The sequence below is a fragment of the Delphinapterus leucas genome, chromosome 17, assembly GCF_059928025.1.
Source record: "Delphinapterus leucas isolate spDelLeu-1000000601 "Yukka" chromosome 17, BTC_Dleu_Yukka2, whole genome shotgun sequence".
In the NCBI taxonomy this organism is placed as follows: Eukaryota; Metazoa; Chordata; class Mammalia; order Artiodactyla; family Monodontidae; genus Delphinapterus; species Delphinapterus leucas.
Window position 1 is genome coordinate 40340102 of NC_143145.1, and position 22021 is coordinate 40362122.

The 22021-nt window shown below is 40.4% G+C and overlaps 1 protein-coding gene across 6 annotated transcripts in view; it reads right to left on the minus strand.

Moving 5' to 3' along the window:
* The window catches only part of CPQ (carboxypeptidase Q), a 475775-nt gene that overhangs the window by 312608 nt on the left and 141146 nt on the right, over window positions 1–22021 (minus strand). The gene's annotated exons all lie outside the window — the stretch shown is intronic.

A 22021-nucleotide genomic window follows, 5' to 3' on the forward strand; every position in this document is an offset into this window, starting at 1 on the left:
GAAGGAGTAACATGTGGAGACCATCTTGCTCCCTACAAATATAACAGAAATACATCTACATGTGGAACAACTCCTACAGATCACCTACTGAAGGCTGGCAGAAGACCTCAGACTTCCCAAAAGGCAAAAAGCTCCCCACATACCTGGGTAGGGCAAAAGGAAAAAAGAAAGAACAGAGACAAGGGAATAGTGACAGGACCTGCACCTGAGGGAAGGAGCTGGGAAAGAGGAAGAGTATCCACACACTAGGAGACCACTTCACTGGCGGAAACAAGGGGTGGCAGGGGGAAGCAATGGAGCCACGGAGGAGAGCGCAACAACAGGGGTGCAGAGGGCAAAGCAGAGAGATTCCCGAGCAGAGGATCAGAGCCGACCAGCACTCACCAGCCTGAGAGGCTTGTCTGCTCACCAGCAGGGGCAGGTGGGGGCTGGGAGCTCAGGCTAAGGCATTGGAGGTCAGATCCCAGGAAGAGGACTGGGGTTGGCTACGTGAACACAGCCTGAAGGGGGCTAGTGCACCACAGCTAGCTGGAAGGGAGTCCAGGAAAAAGTCTGGAACTGCCTAAGAGGCAAAAGACCATTGTTTCGGGGTGCACGAGGAGAGGGGATTCAGGGTACCGCCTAAACGAGCTCCAGAGACAGGCGCCAGGCACGGCTATCAGCGTGGACACCACAGAAGGGCATGGGATGCTAAGGCTGCTGCTGCAGCCACCAAGAAGCCCATGTGCAAGCACAGGTCACTATCCACACTTCCCCTCCTGGGAGCCTGCGCAGCCTGCCACTGCCAGGGTCCCATGATCCAGGGACAACTTCCCCGGGAGAACACACGGCGTGCCTCAGGCTCTTGCAACGTCACGCTGGACTCTGCCGCCACAGGCTAACCCCGCATCCGTGCCCCTCCCTCCCCCCCAGCCTGAGTGAGCCAGAGCCCCCGAATCAGTGGCTCCTTTAACCCCGTCCTGTCTGAGTGAAGAACAGATGCCAGAGGGCGACCTACAGGCAGAGGCGGGGCCAAATCCAAAGCTGAACCCCAGGAGCTGTGAGAACAAAGAAGAGAAAGGGAAACCTCTCCCAGCAGCCTCAGGAGCAGCAGATTAAATCTCCACAATCAACTTGAGGTACCTGCATCTGTGGAATAACTGAAGAGACAACAAATCATCCCAAAATTGAGGCAGAGGACATCGGGAGCAACTGTAGACTTGGGGTTTGCTTTCTGCAAATAATTTGTTTCTGGTTTTATGTTTATCTTAGTTTAGTATTTAGAATTTATTATCATTGGTAGATTTGTTTGTTGATTTGGTTGCTCTCCTCCTTTTTTATGTATATAGAAATATATATATTTTTTACTTTTTCTGTTTTTGTAAGTGTCTGTGTGTATGCTTCTTTGTGTGAGTCTGTCTCTATAGCTGTGCTTTTATGATTTGTCCTAGGGTTCTGTCTGTCCATTTTTCTTGTTTTTTTAGTATAGTTTTTAGTGCTTGTTATCATTGGTGGATTGGTTGTTTGGTTTGGTTGCTCTCTTCTTTCTTTCTTTCTTTTCTTTTTACTACTTTTAAATTTTTTAAAATAATTTTTAAAAATCTTATCTTAATAAATTATTATTTTTTCTTTCTTTCTTTCTTTTTTTCTCCCTTTTCTTCTGAGCCATGTGGATGACAGGGTCTTGGTGCTCTGGCGGGTGTCAGGCCTCTGCCTCTGAGGTAGAAGAGCTGAGTTCAGGACATTGATCCACCAGAGACCTCCCGGCTCCACGTAATGTCAAACAACAAAAGCTCTCCCAGAGATCTCCATCTAAACGCTAAGACCCAGATCCACTCAATGACCAGCAAACTACAGTGCTGGACACCCTGTGCCAAACAACTAGCAAGACAGGAACACAACCCCATTCATTAGCAGAGAGGCTGCCTAAAATCATAATAAGCTCAGAAACACCTTAAAACACACCACCGGACGTGGTACTGCCCACCTGAAAGACAAGATCTAGCCTCATCCACCAGAACACAGGCACCAGTCCTCTCCACTAGCAAGCTTACACAACCACTGAACCAACCTTAGCTACTGGGGGCAGACACCAAAAACAACGGGAAATACAAACTTGCAGCCTGTGAAAAGGAGACCCCAAACACAGTAAGTAAAGCAAAATGAGAAGACAGAGTAATACATAGCAGATGAAGGAGCAAGGCAAAAACCCACCATAGCAAACAAATGAAGAGGAAATAGGCAGTCTACATGGAAAAGAATTCAGCGTAATGATAGTAAAAATGATCCAAAATCTTGGAAGTAGAATGGAGAATATACAAGAAACGTTAAACAAGGACATAGAAGAACTAAAGAGCAAACAAACAATGATGAACAACACAATAAATGAAATGAAAAGTTCTCTAGAAGGAATCAATAGCAGAATAAATGAGGCAGAAGAACGGGTAAGTGACCTGGAAGATAAAATAGTGGAAATAACAACCACAGAGCAGAATAAAGAAAAAAGAATGAAAAGAATTGAGGACAGTCTCAGAGACTTCTGGGACAACATTAAATGCACCAACATTTGAATTATACGGGTCCCGGAGGAAGAAGAGAAAAAGAAAGGAACTCAGAAAATATTTGAAGAGATTAGAGTTGAAAACTACCCAATATGGGAAAGGAAATAGTCAATCAAGTCCAGTAAGCGTAGAGAGGCCCATACAGGATAAATCCAAGGAGAAACACACCAACACACATATTAATCAAAGTATCAAAAATTACATACAAAGAAAAAACATTAAAAGCACAAAGGGAAAAGCAACACATAACATACAAGAGAATCCCCATAAGGTTAACAGCTGATTTTTCAGCAGAAACTCGGCAAGCTAGAAGGGAGTAGAAGGACATATTTAAAGTGATGAAAGGGAAAAACCTACAACCAAGATGACTCTACCCAGCAAAGATCTCATTCAGATTTGATGGAGAAATTAAAACCTTTACAGACAAGTAAAAGTTAAGAGAATTCAGCACCACCAAACCAGCTTGAACAACAAATGCTAAAGGAACTTCTCTAGGCAAGAAACACAGGAGAAGGAAAAGACCTACAATAACAAACCCAAAACAATTAGAAAATGGTAATAGGAACATACATATCAATAACTACCTTAAATGTAAATGGATTAAATGCTCCAACCAAATCACATAGACTGGTTGAATGGATACAGAAACAAGACCCATATATATGCTGCCTACAAGAGACCCACTTCAGACCTAGGGATACATACAGACTGAAGGTGAGGGGATGGAAAAAGATATTCCATGCAAGTGGAAATCAAAGAAAGCTGGAGCAGCAATTCTCATATCAGACAAAATAGACTTTAAAATAAAGACTATTAGAAGAGACAAAGAAGGAAACTATATAATGATCAAGGGATCAATCCAAGAAGAAGATATAACAACTGTAAATATTTATGCACCCAACATAGGAGCACCTCAATACATAAGGCAAATGTTAACAGCCATGAAAAGGGAGATCGACACTAACACAATCATAGTAGGGGACTTTAACATCCCACATTTACCAATGGACAGATCATCCAAAATGAAAATAAAGAAGGAAACACAAGCTTTAAACGACACATTAAACAAGATGATATTTATAGGACATTCCATCCAGAAACAACAGAATACACTTTCTTCTCAAGTGCTTGTGGAACATTCTCCATGATAGATCATCTCTTGGGTCACAAATCAAGCCTTGGCAAATTTAAGAAAATTGAAATCATATCAAGTATCTTTTCTGACCACAACCCTATGAGACTACATATCAATTACAGGAAACAATCTGTAAAAAATACAAACACATGGAGGCTAAACAATACACTACTAAATGACCAAGAGATCACTGAAGAAATCAAAGAGGAAATGAAAAACTACCTAGAAAGAAATGACAATGAAAAACATGACTACCCAAAACCTATGGGATGCAGCAAAAGCAGTTCTAAGAGGGAAGTTTATAGCAATACAATTCTACCTCAAGAAACATCTCAAATAAACAACCAAACCTTACACCTAAAGCAATCAGAGAAAGAAGAACAAAAAACCTCCAAATTTAGCAGAAGGAAAGAAACTATACAGATCAGATTGGAAATAAATGAAAAAGAAATGAAGGAAACAATAGCAAAGATCAATAAAACTAAAAGTTGGTTCTTTGAGAAGATAAACAAAATGGATAAACCAGTAGCCAGACTCATCAAAAAGAAAGGGAGAAGACTCAAATCAATAGAATTAGAAATGGAAAAGGAGAAATGACACTGCAGAAATACAAAGGATCATGAGAGATTACTATAAACAACTATATGCCAATAAAAGGACAACCGGGAAGAAATGGACAAATTCACAGAAAAGCACAACCTTCTGAGATTGAACCAGGAAGAAACAGAAAATATAATCAGACCAATCACAAGCACTGAAATTGAGACTGTGATTAAAAATCTTCCAACAAACAATAGCCCAGGACCGGATGGCTTCACAGGCCAATTCTATCAAACATTTAGAGAAGACCTAAAACATATCCTTCTCAAACTCTTCCAAAATATAGCAGAGGGAGGAACACTCCCAAACTCATTCTACAAGGCCACCATCACCCTGATATCAAAATCAGACAAAGATGTCACAAAGGAAGAAAACTATAGGCTAATATCATTGAAGAACACTGATGCAAAAATCCTCAACAAACTACTAGCAAAAAGAATCCAACAGCACATTAAAAGGATCATACACTACGATCAAGTGGGGTTTATCCCAGGAATGCAAGGATTCTTCAGTATACCCAAATCAATCAATGTGATAAGCCATATTAACAAATTGAAGGGGAAAAACCATATGATCACCTCAATAGATGCAGAAGAAGCATTTGACAAAATTCAACAACCATTTAGTACAAAAACCCTCCAGAAAGCAGCACACAGGGAACTTACCTCAACATAATAAAGGCCATATATGACAAGCCCAAAGCCAGCTTCGTTCTCAAAGGTGAAAACCTGAAACCATTTCCTCTAAGATCAGGAACAAGACAAAGTTGCCCACTCTCACCACTATATTTCAACATAGTTTTGTAAGTTTTAGCCACAGCCATCAGGGAAGAAAAAGAAAAAAAAGAATGCAAATCAGAAAAGAGGAAGTAAAGCTGTCACTGTTTGCAGATGACAAGATACTATACACAGAGAATCCTAAAGATGCTACCAGAAAACTACTAGAGCTAATCAATGAATTTGGTAAAGTAGCAGGATACAAAATTAACACACAGAAATCTCTTGCATTCCTATACAATAATGAGGAAAAATCTGAAAGCGAAATTAAGGAAACACTCCAATTTACCATGGCAAAAAAAAGAATAAAATGCCTAGGAATAAACCTACCTCAGGAGACAAAAGACCTGTATGCAGAAAACTATAAGACACGGATGAATGAAATTAAAGATTATACAAACAGATGGAGAGATATATCATGTTCTTGGGTTGAAAGAATAAACATTGTGAAAATGACTATATTACCCAAAGCCATCTACAGATTCAATGCAATCCCTATCAAACTACCAATGGCATTTTTCACAGAACTAGAACAAAAAATTTCACAATTTGTATGGAAACACAAAAGATCCCGAATAGCCAAAGCAGTCTTGAGAAAGAAAAACGGAGCTGGAGGAATCAGGTTCCCAGACTTCAGACTATACTACAAAGGTACAGTAATCAAGGCAGTATGGTACTGGCACAAAAACAGAAATACAGATCAACAGAACAGGATAGAAAGCCCAGAGATAAACCCACGCACATATGGTCACCTCACTTTTGATAAAGGAGGCAACAGTATACAGTGGAGAAAAGAAAGCCTCTTCTATAAGTGATGCTGGGAAAACTGGACAGCTACGTGTAAAAGAGTGAAATTAGCCACTCCTTAACACCATACACAAAAATAAACTCAAAATGGATTAAAGACCTAAATGTAAGGCCAGACACTATCAAACTCGTAGAGGAAAACAGGCAGAACACTCTATGACATAAATCACAGCAAGATCCTCTTTGATCCACCTCCTAGAGAAGTGGAAATAAGAACAAAAATAAACAAATGGGACCTAATGAAACTTAAAAGCTTTTGCACAGCAAAGGAAACCATAAACAAGACAAAAAGACAACCCTCAGAATGGGAGAAAATACTTGCAATGAAGAAACTGGCAAAGGATTAATCTCCAAAATTTACAAACAGCTCATGCAGCTCAATATCAAAAACACAAACAACCCAATCCAAAAATGGGCAGAAGACCTTAATAGACATTTCTCCAAAGAAGATATACAGATCTCCAAAGAACACATGAAAGGATGCTCAACATCACTAATCATTTGAGAAAAGCAAATCAAAACTACCATGAGGTATCATCTCACACCAGTCAGAATGACCATCATCAAAAAATCTACAAACAATAAATGCTGTAAGGGGTGTGGAGAAAAGGAAACCCTCTTGCACTGTTGGTGGGAATGTAAATTGATACAGCCACTATGGAGAACAGTATGGAGGTTCTTTAAAAAACTAAAAATAGAACTACCATACAACCCAGCAATCCCAGTACTGGGCATATTCCCTAAGAAAACCATAATTCAAAAAGAGTCATGTATCACAATGTTCACTGCAGCACTATTTAGAATAGCCAGGACATGGAAGCAACCTAGGTGTCCATTGACAGACGAATGGATAAAGAAGATGTGGCACATATATACAATGGAATTTTACTCAGCCATAAAAAGAAATGAAATTGAGTTATTTGTAGAGAGGTGGATGGACCTAGATTCTGTCATACAGGGTGAAGTAAGTCAGAAAGAGAAAAACAAATACTGTATGCTAACACATATATATGGAGTCTAACAACAAAAAAAAAACCATTCTGATGAACTAGGGGTAGGACAGGAATAAAGATGCAGACATAGTGAATGGACTTGAGGACACAGGAAGGGGGAAGGGTAAGCTGGGACGAAGTGAGAGAGTGGCATGGACATATATACACTACCAAATGTAAAATCGATAGTTAGTGGGAAGCAGCCACATAGCACTGGGAGAGCACCTCAGTGCTTTGTGACCACCTAGAGAGATGGGATAGGAAGGGTGTGAGGGAGACGCAAGAGGGAGGGGATTTGGGGATATATGTATACTGATGTATGGCTGATTCACTTTGTTATAAAGCAGAAACTAACAACCATTGTAGAGCAATTATACTCCAATAAAGATGTTAAAAAAAAAAATGGGTGGAAGACCTAAATAGTCATTTCACCAAAGAAAATATACAGATGGCCAAGAGGCACATGAAAAGATGCTCAACATCACGAATCATTAAAGAAAAGCAAATCAAAACTACAATGTGGTATCACCTCACACCGGTCAGAATGGCCATCATTAAAAAATCTACAAACAATAAATGCTGGAGAGGGAGTGGAGAAAAGGCAAACCTCTTGCACTTTTGGTGGGAATGTAAATTGATACAGCCACTATGGAGAACAGTATGGAGGTTCCTTAAAAAACTAAAAATAGAACTACCATATGACCCAGCAATCCCACTACTGGGCATATACCCTGAGAAAACCATAATTCAAAAGAGACATGTGGGCTTCCCTGGTGGCGCAGTGGTTGAGAGCCCACCTGCCGATGCAGGGGACACAGGTTCGTGCCCCACTCCGCGAAGATCCCACATGCTGTGGTGCGGCTGGGCCCGTGAGCCATGGCCACTGAGCCTGCGCGTCCGGAGCCTGTGCTCCACAGCGGGAGAGGCCACAACAGTGAGAGGCCCGCGTACCGCAAAAAAAAAAAGAAACCAAAAGATACATGTACCACACTGTTCACTGCAGCTCTATTTACAACAGCCAGGACATGGAAGCAACTTAAATGTCCATCAACAGATGAATGGATAAAGAAGATGTGGCACATATATACAATGGAATATTATTCAGCCATAAAAAGAAATGAAACTGAGTTATTTGTAGTGAGGTGGATGGACCTGGAGTCTTTCATACAGAGTGAAGTAAGTCAGAAAGAGAAAAAGATATACATGCTAATGCATATATATGCAATCTAAAAAAAAGAAGAAAAAAAATGGTACTGATGAACCTAGTGGCAGGGCAGGAATAAAGACATAAAGACAAACATAGAGAATGGACTTGAGGACACAGGGTGGGAGAGGGGGAGGTGGAAGCTGGAACAAAGTGAGAGAGTGGCATGGACATATATACACTACCAAATGTAAACTAGATGGCTAGTGGGAAGCAGCAGCATTACAGGGAGATCAGCCCAGTGCTTTGAGATGACCTAGACAGGTGGAATAGGGAAGGTAGGAGGGAGGCTCAAGAGGGAGAGGATATGGGGATATGTGTATGCATATGGCTGATTCACTTTGTTGTACAACAGAAACTGACACAGCATTGTGAAGCAATTATACTCCAATAAAGGTCTATTTTTAAAAAAATAAAGTACAATTTAAAAAAAAATTAAATTCTTCTCCTAGATGTCAAATATTTAATTTATAGAGCAGCAAGCAGTGCAGAAACAGACATTCATTGAGCTATTACTATGACCCTTTGACTCACTAGCCAAGGTTGGTTAACCCTTCACTATCCCGATGACATGGGGAAGTTGGAGTGGGTAGGTAATTTAGTTTTCTGTATTACACCACAGAAGCTAGGTGAACTCCTCCTGAATAAACATCCTTGTAGGCCTCTGCAAACCCACACCGAGACACTTATTTCTCCTGGAAAGGGCTCTTTGAGAACACACTCCTCAACATCACCACTACGTAGCAAAAAAGAGAAAAGAAAAGAAAAAGAGAAGAAACTCTGGAGAAACAATTGCTGGATTTGAGATTTTTGCTCATTTATTTCAACAGTTAACAGCAATTATGTATGGGGTGAAGGATCTTCATTCACATATGGTACACATTGTTAATGGTAGACTCTAAAAATAATTTCCAGAGTTATTACTCTAGATCTCACACTGTTAATGAGAAAGTTCAGAGGAAATGGTATTGATTACACCCTGCTAATTAGCTGACTTACCTGGGATAGTCTGGGTTCCTTTCGATAAAAAAGAGTGAATTCCTTTCAATGTTTCAAATATTCAAGGTCATCATAAAATATTAGCTTTGACATTTAAGTGCTTTGAAATTGTTGATGCTTTATCAAAAAGAATGACAGTAATTTTAATACATATGCTTTTAAAAATCCAGGAAGTGATACTCAGAAACAATAAGAGAATAAAGGTGGAAGCTCTTACTCACAAAAACATGCCAGTTAATAAATGCACGTGATATGAATAACTGAATTAGAAAAACTCTTGTAACCGGCAATGTAATGATTGATTCAGACAAGGATCGTCAACACATGCTAAATTTTCACCGGATGAAATTTTGTTGAGGAGTATAAGATTCACAACGTCTCAAAGCATCTCACCATAATTACAACGTATTTCCCCTACAAAGGGGAAAAGGTACCTCTCTAATGAAGAAATCCTGAGATACTGCCTTAGACAAGTGATCAAATTTAGCCTCACTCATAAGGAAAACTGGTATTCTTCATTTCCTTACATAATGCAATAGGAGGGACACAACATCATCTATATAGAATTCTTGCCAAAAATATTTAATTTGAATCTAATAATGAGGAAATAACTCCAAACTGAGGGACACTGTGCAAAACAGCTGCCCTATACTCCTCAAAAATGTCAATGCAATAAAATATTTAAAAGACTAGGGAACAATTCCAGACTTAAGGAGACTAAAGATACATGAAAACTAAATGTAATGTAATATCTTTGATTGGGTTCTGGATTTTTTTTAAAAAGCAGGAACATTAATTATTGAGAGTGGGGGATAATTGGGATCTGAATATGGATGGAATTTACATTATATAATATTTATATGACAATGTTAAATTTCCTAAGTATGACAATGATACTGCATTATGTTAGAGAAGATCCTTGTTCTTATGAAATACATGCACATATATTATGGTTTAAATGTTTCATGGCTGGACCTACCTTATTTTAAATTGATTAAGAAAGTGAAAGACAGAGAACAAATGTGGCAAAATGTTAAATAATGAATGTAGATGAAGGGTATATGAGTGGACACAGAAAGCAACTAAAAAAATTGATAAGTTAAAATTCATCAACGTTTAAACCTTCTCCTCATCAAAATTAAGCTAAAAGCAATAAACAAAAAAGAATAGGTAAGACACCAACTGAGAGAAAATATTTGCAAAACATGTATCTGACAACGGACTCGCATCTAGAATATATAGACAACTCCTACTACTGAATAATTTCAAAACAACCCAATTATAAAATAGGGAAAAGATTTGAGCAGACTATTCACAAAGAAAGATTCAGAAATGACCGATCAGCATGTGAATGCGTGTTCAACAGCATCAGTCATCAGAGAAATGCAAATCGACACTTCCCTGAGATTCAATACATACGCACCAGAATGGCTAAAATTAAACGGACTGACAACACCAAATTTCAGTGAGAATGCAGAGCACTCTGAACTCTCATGCATGGCAGGTGGCAACGTGAAATGGTACCACCTCTCAGGAAGAAGTTAGGCAATTTCTTACAAAGAGTGTATGAGTCATCTAATATTCTTTCAACTTTACCACAGATTGATATTTTACCCCCAAAAAAGTTGAGGGAAAAATCTGTGATGCTTTAGAATGTGGCTTCAGAAAATAGACATGAGGCAGTATATATCCATTTATAGTTGGTTCTCTATTCTTCTGATCTTAAGATGATTTTTTAATAGTAACTCATTCAACAAATATCTCTTGAGTACCTGCCATGGGCTGACAATCCCCTGTGTACTGAGAGTATAATGGTGTACAAGAAAGACAGTCCAGTCTTCATGGAATTTATATTCTCAGGGAGAGACACATATTGAACAAGTAGAGAGAGAGAGAGAGAAGTTACCAAATGTTATTAGGCCTCTGAGCATACAGAGGAGGTGCGAGGTAACAGGAGAGGCCTGCAGGGAGAAATTTTCACTTGCCATCTGAAGATTGAAAGGGAGTCAGCCATACAAAAAGCTGGGGGAAATAGCATTCCAGACAGAAGGGTTAGTGAGTGCAAAGGCCCTGAGGTGGAAAATAGATTGGATGGTGTTTAAATAGAACACTGTCTGCATGTTGGTCAGCTGGCCGTTGGTCACAGATCTGAGTCACTATACCTTTGGCACTACATGCAAGAACAGTATGGAGCATTCAAAGTGAGGTCAAAGAGGATAAAAAGAGCAGAACAGAGTTTTAAGCCAAAGACTGAGGGAGTCTACAAGAGGAGGTTCCTGAAATCGGGAGATAACTGGAACCCAGGTCTCTGGAGCCCACAGTGAGGAGAGTTCCGGAGCTACTGCTTTTTAAGATATTCCAGTTCATGTCTACCTACCTGCTTAATCCTGTCATTATCCAATGATGATAATAACGATGGTAACAATCATGATTAGGATAAGATGCCAGTTATATAATTCACTGATTGCTTCCCATGTCTCAGGGTCTACATCGAATGCTTGATCCTATATAATTCTCTCAACAACTCTGAAGTAAACAGTATTCTCCCCATGTTACAGACGAGCAAACAGGTTCGGACATTAAACAAGGTATGTAGACGCAAACAACCTCTAATTGGCTAAACCTGCATTTGAATCTAGGTCTGTCTGATTCCGGATCCCACTCTCTATATTGTTACCTTTGTTAATCTCCAGTCTTCCTGGCAGTACCTTCTGACTGGTACTTTCTCCAGGGAGCTAAAGAAGCCAAAGAGACAGTTGGATACAAGAGGACCTTTGGAATGGTCTTCAGCTTCGATGAGAGAGAGAGAACAAAAGCACATGCACTCGTAAAAGGCTGACTTGAGGCTACTGGGGATTATCTTGGCTCATACGCTACACTAGACATTTTTCAAAGGGCACTGCATAAGCAGACAACGTTGTCATAATCCTGAAACCTGAATTCAAAATGCATTAATTTCTTTCTACCACGACAGATTTGGAAAAACATGATGTGGTTCTTAAGCTTGTGCTTTCGAAAATCAGAAAGCTGGAAGGTAGAAGGTGAATATTTATTAATATTTTAAAATTATGAATATGCAAAATATCAACCAAGAATAAATTTTTATATCAAGGTTATAAGCAAATGAAAAATGACAATCTGTCCTAAGAAAGCAAACAGAACATTAATTATAGCAGCCTTACAAAGCACCAAAGTAATAGCAGTTTGCAATTCTTTTCCAAAATTTACATAACTATATAGTCTTTCAGATTCCAGAGATTCTATTTTTGATAAGCAGCAATTCAAAAGGTTAGTCACCTCATCTATATTATTATCCAACTTTTATGAATGGGAAATAGTGACACCTCAAATTTACATGTTAGCCAAACCTGATAGGTTGCCTCTAACTCTTTTTCTTCATTCATTCCAGCAATACTGTGTGCCAGGCATTGAGCACAGCCTGGAGACACTGAGATGAGTAGGACACACAGTATGTCCCCAGGAGAACTTCAAATCCAGAAAGAAAAACAGACCAGTAGACACACAACCCCAACAGAGTTCGAATAGGCTAAACAGATGGAGGTCAAAATGGCAATACGATGTTAAGGGTTGTCTCCCAACCAGACAGAAGCAATTACAACACTGATATTAAGTAAATTAAGTTCTTCTTTCTCTCTCTTCCCTCCCCCTTTCCTACCAGTCTTCCTTCCTTCTGTTCTTCTCTTTCTCCTTCCCTCCCTCCCTCCCTCGCTCCGTGTTTCCCTCCCTTTCTTCCTCTTTTATTCAATAAGCATATCCAGTCATTACTTAGCAAGACTATATAATAAGAGTACTTTACATGTATGCAAAACTTACTGTGTCAGGCAATAATAATATCTCATTTAATCCTCACAAAATGCCCGGATTAATCCTCATATTTAATCCTCACCGCACTTTACAGGTGAAACTGAGGTTCAGAGAGTTTACATGATATGCCAAGGTCACACATCTGTCAAGAGGCTGAGCAAAGACCCAGGCACTGTGACTCTAGAACTGAGGCTCTGAAGTATACTGCCCGAGTGTGTCCATTACGAAGTTGTATACCTGTCACACTATCTGAAGCAATACTAATTCAGTGATTAAAGGACATTTTGGAATTTCTAACAAAGGCCTTCTAAACAAAGAATCTGCCTTTCAAAAATCAGAGAGAGGGCTTCCCTGGTGGCGCAGTGGTTGAGAGTCTGCATGCCGATGCAGGGGACATGGGTTCGTGCCCCGGTCCGGGGGGATCCCACGTGCCGCGGAGCGGCTGGGCCTGTGGGCCATGGCCACTGGTCCTGCGCGTCGGGAGCCTGTGCTCCGCAGCAGGAGAGGCCACAGCAGTGAGAGGCCCGCGTACCGAAAAAAAAAAAAATCAGAGAGAGATAGGGCTTCCCTGGTGGCACAGTGGTTAAGAATCTGCCTGCCAATGCAGGGGACACGGGTTTGAGCCCTGGTCCAGGAAGACCCCACATGCCGCGGAGCAACGAAGCCCATATGCCACAACTACTTAGCCTGCGAGCCACAACTACTGAAGCCCACGTGCCTAGAGCCCATGCTCCGCAACAAGGGAAGCCACCGCAATGAGAAGCCCGCACACCGCAACGAAGAGTAGCCCCCGCTCGCCGCCAACTAGAGAAATCCCGTGCACAGCAACGAAGACACAATGCAGCCAAAAATAAATAAATTTTTAAAAATCAGAGAGAGAGAGAAATAAAAAAAAAGGATGATAAGAAAAAAATGCAGTGTTCAATGTGGGTCTTCTCTGGTTTCCCCCCTTGGGAGCACAGTGGCCCTCCACCTGCATAAATGATGAGAATTGGCATCCTGCTTGATTACTGTGCATCTGTTATGAGCCTCAGAGTGAATTAAGCAAAAACAAAATAAGGAAAGAAAAGAACCTACTAATCAAGGCTAGCCCAGTTGTACCATTTTGAGTCACGGTGATATTTTCCTTATTTTGTAATCACCAGCAGGCACGTATGCCCCCCAAATTGCAAAAACATTTCAAAACAACTTAAATCAAGCTTGATAGCTAATTATGCTAAGGTCACACCGAAGAACCAAACCACCAGGACATCAAAGATCCCAGACAGTCTAAGTGTAAAGTAGCAGCGTTCATTTTTCTCCCATTAAAAAACAAGGGGAGGGTGGCAAGTTTTTTTACTCTCTGAGAATAAGCTGGCTTTTAAAAATCATCTAAAATAGACCTCTTAAGACATTTCACCTCTGCTCTGAATGTTTTAAACTGGTCCTCTGATTACAAAAATGTTCATGTTAAAATCTCACCAAGATGCTTTCTTAAGATGAAGAATGTGTTATAAATTGTAATGGTTTTAATCAGAACCCTCTTTGAAGCTATTTAACTCTACGATGTGGCCCAACCATTGCTTCAATTATGCCACTTATCGACTCTATTAATTAAGTATCATTATAGGGACTGATTTATGTACTTTCTCACAGCTCTCTCACCAGATGGTCTAACATCCTCCACAAACATCACCTGGATTCACTCATCTTTCTCTCCAGCTGAATGTTTAATCAGATCTTATCTTCAAACTGGATTGCTTCTCTATCCCTCCTCTTCACTCTATCTATCAATACAGTACACAAAGGCCAAGTGGCATAAGACATAAACTAGTAGTAGTTACAAAGACAAGTTCTATCCGCAGCTCATTCCCACCTCAATGCATTCTTACCCAGTATGGTGATGCAATTTTCACAGTAAAGTGAAAGGAGAGCCTTTTGCGTCCTTAGCTGATTACAACTTACAGTCTGAGTTCAATTATCTGGGGCAATGGAGAAAATAACTAGGAAAAAAATGTATATTTGGCAATGGGAGTACAACAGGCAATTTGGCCTCAGTAGAGTTACTTTCTGAATTATATTTTGTTTGGTCTAATATAAAAATTACTTTGCATTCTTTAGCTCGCAGGTTGAGAAAGCGGGAGGCAGAAGTCCCAAGGTGTACCGCACTGCAAGGAAGCCAGCCTAGAATTTTAAATTGCCTTGGGTGATCCAAAAAGTAGATAATAGAGACATGAAAATGCTCAACTGTTTTCCTTACAAAATATAAAAGCCAGATTAATGGGACTATCTCACAGCCACCTCAAACTCCAAATGTCTAAAAACCAAACTGGTCATGTTGCCTCCATATGGGTTCCCTCTCCTGACCCCTCTGTCTCTCATCATTCTCTAGTCCCCAAGCTGGGTACAGGGAAACCTGGAAACTGCGGCAGAAGGCACATCCCATCAACAGAAAGGACTTGGTGGCCGATCCACTAGGCTGAAGTTCTCCTTACTGAAAATACAAGACGTCGCCCCCAGCTATAGTTCTTTCTCTAAAAACCACAAACCACTATTTTTACATAAAACTCATGATTTTTAAATATCGGTCTGGACTGAATGCAGATTCAGCCTTTGGCGTTCAGTCCTTGCCTTACTGTAAACTTTGACTCCTCCTTCCTCCCTTCAAATGCAGCCAGTCTCCAAGTTTTGATAATTTTTGCAAGCTGTTCTCTTGCTCTCTGTACATCCCCCGCTCGAGGAGTCCCTGCTTCACCGACACCTACTCACATGACTATCCAATTCTCCTAATCATAAGGCTCAATCAGCAACTGCCTAAGTGCTTGCCTCCTGCCCCAGCTTCTGGTTTCTCTGGTAACCGATGAGCCAACCTGACATCAGGTCCCCCTGTAACTGGTAGCCTCCTCTTCCCCCAAGTAGCAAAAACTTCTGCCCTGTCTTGCCTGCTGTCTGCCGTACACAGTGTGGTGCCACTCCAGCGCTTTGCTTCAGACTTGTAAGACTTCCTATCCAATAAACTGCGGCGGTCTCTGTTGCTGTCTCTGGGCTTTTTCTTCAGTCTTGCAGCTGGGCAATTGCAAGGCCTGCTGGGTGCAGCCCAACACCCTCCTGCTGTCTCCTTCTCTCCGTTCCCACCGCCATCATCTATGTCCTCATTACCTCACATCTGCATTATTAGATCAGTGTCCCGGCTTACCTTCTCAAAGCACCTCATCTACAGTCAGCACATTGATCTTTCTGAAACAGTCCCCAAGCTTTCACATACATCAGAATCACCTGGAGGGCTGTTTAAACCCCCCCAACCCCCAACCCCAAGCATGTTTTAATTTAATGGGTCTCAAGTGGGGCCTGACAATTTGCAAATCAATAAGCTCCCAGGTGAGGTTGATGATGTTCCAGGGACCATACTTAGAGAAACAATGCACTAAAACATCCCCCTCCAACTCTAACACAATCAATGATTCCTCATTTCCTCCACATTAAACTTAATTAAACTTAAAACTCCCCAGTCTGGTACTTTGGATTCTTCATAAATCTGGTCTCTTCCTCTCACCTCAAAATTTCATTTCTCTGATCTCCTATGAAACCTTGCTCCAGTCAAACCGGTCTACTTGTGTATTACCCAGTGCATGATGCACTCCCACTTTCTTGTCTTGATCAGGTATAGAATGCCTTTCCACCTCCTGCCTCTCGTTCAAGTTCAACCTCTTCATCGAGTACACCCAAAACCTACATTCTCAATGTAGCCAGCCCCCATCAGACTTCTGTTACCTCTTCTAGACTCCTGTAGCATTAGCTCTCCAGCTAAATCTAAAGTGCATGAAATCTAAAGTGCATGGCATTTAGAGCCAAAGGCTCTCCGGGTATGAATCCTGGTTCTTTCATTAGCTGTGCAACTTGACTAGCCATTTAACCATTCTGAACCTGTTTCTCCCTCAGTGAAAGAGCAATAACAATATCTATTTCTTTTGGGTTGCATAAAGAATTAATTGAAACAAACTATTTAAGCCTTTGGAGAAGCATAAACAAAGTAGGTGTTTAATAAATGTCAATTTCCTTTCTTGGAACTTCCCTGGTGGTGCAGTAGTTAAGAATCTTCCTGCCAATGCAGAGGACACGGGTTCGAGCCCTGGTCCGGGAAGATCCCACATGCAGCAGAGCAACCAAGCCCGTGCGCCACAACTACTGAGCCTGTGCTCTAGAGCCCACGAGCCACAACTACTGAAGCCCGCGCGCCTAGAGCCCGTGCTCTGCAACAAGAGAAGACACTGCAATGAGAAGCCCGCGCACCGCAATGAAGAGCAGTGCCCACTCACCGCAACCAGAGACGGCCCACATGCAGCAACGAAGACCCAACACGGCCAAAAATAAATAAATAAAATAATTAAAGTAAATAAATAAAACTTTTTAACAAATGTTCCTTTCTTTGTCCCTTTCCTCAATCATGCATTTAGCACTAAATATAAAATATATTACACTAATCATGTACATTTTAAGCTTCCCCTCCTCTCTTTTAGCCAGACAGAATATTTCTGAGGAACCAAAAACATGTCTAATTCATCTTAGCAACCCTGGTACCTGGCAACTTCTGAGCAAATGGTAAGCTCTCAATAAATATTTACTAAACAATATGATGAATTTGAGAAATAATGTAAGGCAAGTGGTCCCACAGAGCAGCTTTCCTCTGCAGAAATTAAATCTCTTACAATTACATTTGTCCTTAAAATATTCTCCTGTGACAAAGGCAAAATGTATTTTACAAACAGAAAAACTAAAAAAGATCTAATGGGAGTCCCCATTAGATAGTCCCCACTTGACACTTAATATTGAACAAGAGAGAAGTCATTATAAAAGCATCAATGAAGGAAAAATCTTCTCTTTGAAGTAAATTTGAGCCCCAAAAACACTAATAATGGGAATACAGAGAAATAACAACAAAGAATCCGGAGATAATGCTGGCAACAAGTAATGGACTGCCTTTTGAGGACACGTCATGTAAGCATGTGACGTTGTACTTCTAAAACGGCTGATACTGATACGTGCATTGACAGGTGTCAAGTCACATTGGTAAAACACATTTCCTGTCCTTTAGGAGAGTCTCTAATTTTGAAATCAAGCAGCGACAAATTTCTATTCTGTGCTCCTGTGTTGCTGACTTCTTACACTTCTCCTAAACAGGATCCAGCATAACCCATTGCCATAGAGCTAAGGGTGACCCAAAAGATCACTGTGTGTGAATAGTGTGGCAGAAAAAATGGTATAATCTGGCATATTGGCATCTGGATGTTTTCCTCCAAATACAGAGCAAAGTGCCCCAAAAGTTCAAGCTGATTTCAATTCACTATACAGAGGCTACACAGTCTGGTCAGAGAGCACTAGGAACCGGGTCATCTGCTTTGTTGTAAGAACCCAACCACGACTGATCACATAACCTCAGACAAGTGGATTCCTCCAACAGTCATTTCCAGAGTAATCACCATGTATCAAATATGATACAAGATGATGGGGACACAGAGGTAAAATGTGTAATCCATGTTTTCCTGGAACTTACAGTCTAGTGTTGAGTCAGGCGATTGGAGCAGACTGCACAGCTGTTCACCAAACTCATTTTCCTTTCACCGCGAGCATGAAGATAGGCCAGATTTCCTAGCCTCCACATAACTGCATTGTGGCTGGTGGAATGTAAGCAGTGAGGTATGCCGTACCCAGGCCTGGCCACAGAAAACCTCCCCCTTGATTATCGACTTTCTCTCTCCAGTTCCTTATTTGCCAGCTGGATGCAGGGCACCCTGCAGAGGACTCTGATTTCTTAGAGGTGATGGAGCCACAGATGGAAAGGAGCAGAAGTCCACCTGCTGAACACCCTCCTGGAACTATTATGTGAGCAAGAAAGAGATTCCTATTGTGTTAGGTGTCTAAGTTGCTTGCTACAACAGTTAGTCTACCCTACCAAAGCATGAACCCCAACTACCTCCAAGATACTATGATACAGAGTATGCACAGGATGACATGGGATACCCAAAAGAGGCAGCTCACCTGGGCTGGAGTTGGATATCAGGCAGGGCTCCCCAGAAGAAGAAACACTTAAGATGAATCTTGAAGGACAGTGTGAGATAGCGAAGAAGGGAATAGAAGGTTGCAGAGGAGAAAGCATTTGCAAAGTCATGAAACTTGGAGGAAATGGGGTGCACTGGGGCAGCCTTAGTGATTCCTGACTAGTAGAGTGTGGAGTGATGTTGGGAGGTGGAGGTGCTCAATATGCATTGGCTGAAATGACTGATAAAGAGCAGAAGCTAGGAGATGTCGTAGCTCCTAGAAATGATGGATAAGGGAAGAGGAAAAAAAGTAATCAAGGACCATCTAATTTATAAGGCAGAACAGATGGCATTCTCTTCACTGAGATAGAAAATGCAGGAGAAAGAGGTGAAAGAATGAGTTCAATTTTGAAAAAAAAAGGAAGAGAAGAGAAAAGAAAGGAAAAGAAAAGAATCTGAGATAGCTATGGAACACCCAAAAGATAAATCAGCAGGTAGTTAGATGTATGGACCTAGAGCTCAGGCAGCGGACAGAAGAGGTGGGTTTGGAAAGGGTCACCATGCTTAGGGCTGAAGTCATAAGCATGATGGGATTGCTCAGGCAGAATATTAACAGTGAGAAGCCAGAGAAACAGGGAAGAAAAGGGAAAGTGGGAAAGAGGGAAAGAGCAGGAGCTAGAGAAAGAGACATTATGAGAAAGAAGTCATAGAAGCCAAGGAGAAGAGATTGAAAAAGCAATCAATAATAAGGAATACTTGAGAGGGGTGAAATAAGATGATGGCCTGAAAAATGTCCATTATATTCAACTAGGCAGCTATTTGTGACCTTAACAACTTCCATTTCAGTATTTGGAAGAGCCAGGTTAAAGTGATCTGGAGAGCGAATGAGGGATGAAAAATTACAGATAGGAATATAGAACACTCTTCAAGGAAAATTGGCTCTAAAAAACAAATTAGCCTGAAGTGGACGAAGAGACAGTTTGTTTCGTTTTGGTTTTCATTTTTCAAGATGCAAGACTTAAACACGTTAACATGCTGAATTCTCTGAACTTTTCTTTCTTTATCTTAAAGTGGGGATAATAATGCCCCTTCTCCTCGGTCCACTGGATTGTTGTCAGAACAAATAAGATGACGTATGTGAAAGATTCTAAAGTACTATGTAAAGAGCAATGTTATTTTGTATTCATAAATGTTGAAACTATGGAGTTATAAAAGTTAAGAGTCCACTGAAATATGTCTGGCTATCAAATCAATGAAAAAATTATAATCAGTCTGGATCTATAAATATTAAGAAAAATGTCTTGAATGCACACTACATGTTGGCAACCCTAAACCTTAGAGGCTAACGACAGATTTCTAAGTCCTTTGCTGGACGAAATTCTTCTGGTGCTCCTAGGTTACAGCCTGGGCTTCCAGATGTCTTCATTATACCAGGAAAAAAACGTCAATGAACCCTGGCAGATTGCTGTGCATTAAGTCATCTGGGAGTTTATTAGTCTTATGAGTAGTAGTTGTTAAATGAATATTTCTGGCATTCACCCAGTTTCACAAAGCAACAGAGTAGCTCCATAACTTCGATCTCAGGACCAGTGAAATCATGGTGAATGGCCACAGGTTGCTGTGTTATTCTAAGGGGTGACTGAGGTATTCTGGGAAGTAAGCTAGCCATTTCAGGACTTCCCTCCCGGGAAAAGTAACCATCCGAAAGAATATGGTCCAATCATTATTTCACTAGTCACCAAAACTTTAAAGACTCCACAAAGAGCATTATTTTTAGCACTGTGACATCAGTGTAACTAGGTTTTCTCTCATAAAACTTCTAACAAGTGGTTTTAGCATGCCCCATCTTCCTCCCCTGGGATGATACCTTATCCCCATAAAAGAAAAATGTCCCTTTCCTTTTCTCTGCCCTTTTGGACAACTCCTCTGACTGGGTTTCCTAGTTGCTGATGTGTCCTCAGTTATTTTTAAGGGCGTAGGGTGCTAATTATTTAAGGTCAAGCAGCTGTGACTCCAGCGCCAAAGAGCAATTGTGCAGAATAAAGAATGCTTCCTTTACAAAGATATTAAAGATCTAGTCTTGAGACTCAAATAAACCCTATTTGCAATTATTTTTACTTTTTTTTTTTTATCTTAGAGAGACCAGGCCACAACACTAAAACGGTGCTTCTTTTATCCATGTTTCTCAAATATTTTATCCTTGATATGTGACACTACGATATGTAGCTATTAAACTAGGCCCAATGTCTGCAGGTCAATTTTTGGACCTTTTATCCACTGCAATGCCGAATTTCCTCCTACAACTGAGGATCAATAAAGCATGTTGCAATTACCTCAATCAGAAATACAAAGAAAAAGACAAAACTTACACTGCCCTCAAAATAGACCTTCATAAATATCAAGTATCTTTCATAAGTTTACCTCATTCAATCTTAAAATAATTTTGTAAATGTATTATTGTTAATTATCACTAATTAATAGAGAAGAATGCTGAGGCGCAGAGTTTTAAGAACATTCCCAAGATGGTATGAGATTAACAGATACAAACTACTATGTATAAAATAAATATGGAACAAGAATATTTTGTATAGCACAGGGAATTACAGCCATTATCTTGAAATAATTTATAATGGCGTGTAATCTGCAAAAATACTGAATCATTTTGCTGTACACCTGAAACTAATATAATATTGTATATCAACTATACTTCAATAAAAAAAAAAAAGAAGAACATTCCCAAGGCCTCACGGTTCTTCAGAAGCAGAAGCAGGTGTACATTCAAGGTCCTCTGCTGCCTCAACTCTTTCCACTACACCATAGATGGCCCCTATCATGTAACCTGCTTTATTTGTATTTCACTTCTCTAGCAACAATGGAAAAAAGCCTGGCTGCCTTTAGGAATCTTTGATGAAATGCAGACATGAATTCAGTTTCTCCCTCCAATGAAAATATATAAAATACACTGGTTATATATAGAATGTTATGGGATCATCATGGATGTGGAAAGCTTTGTAAAGGAATGCACAAATGATGCTTGGAATCCTGAAAAGGCCAAAAAAGATATTACAAACAAATGAACAAATGTAGAATGCGGGAAAAGTTCCATGAACAATCAGTATTTTCTTTTGA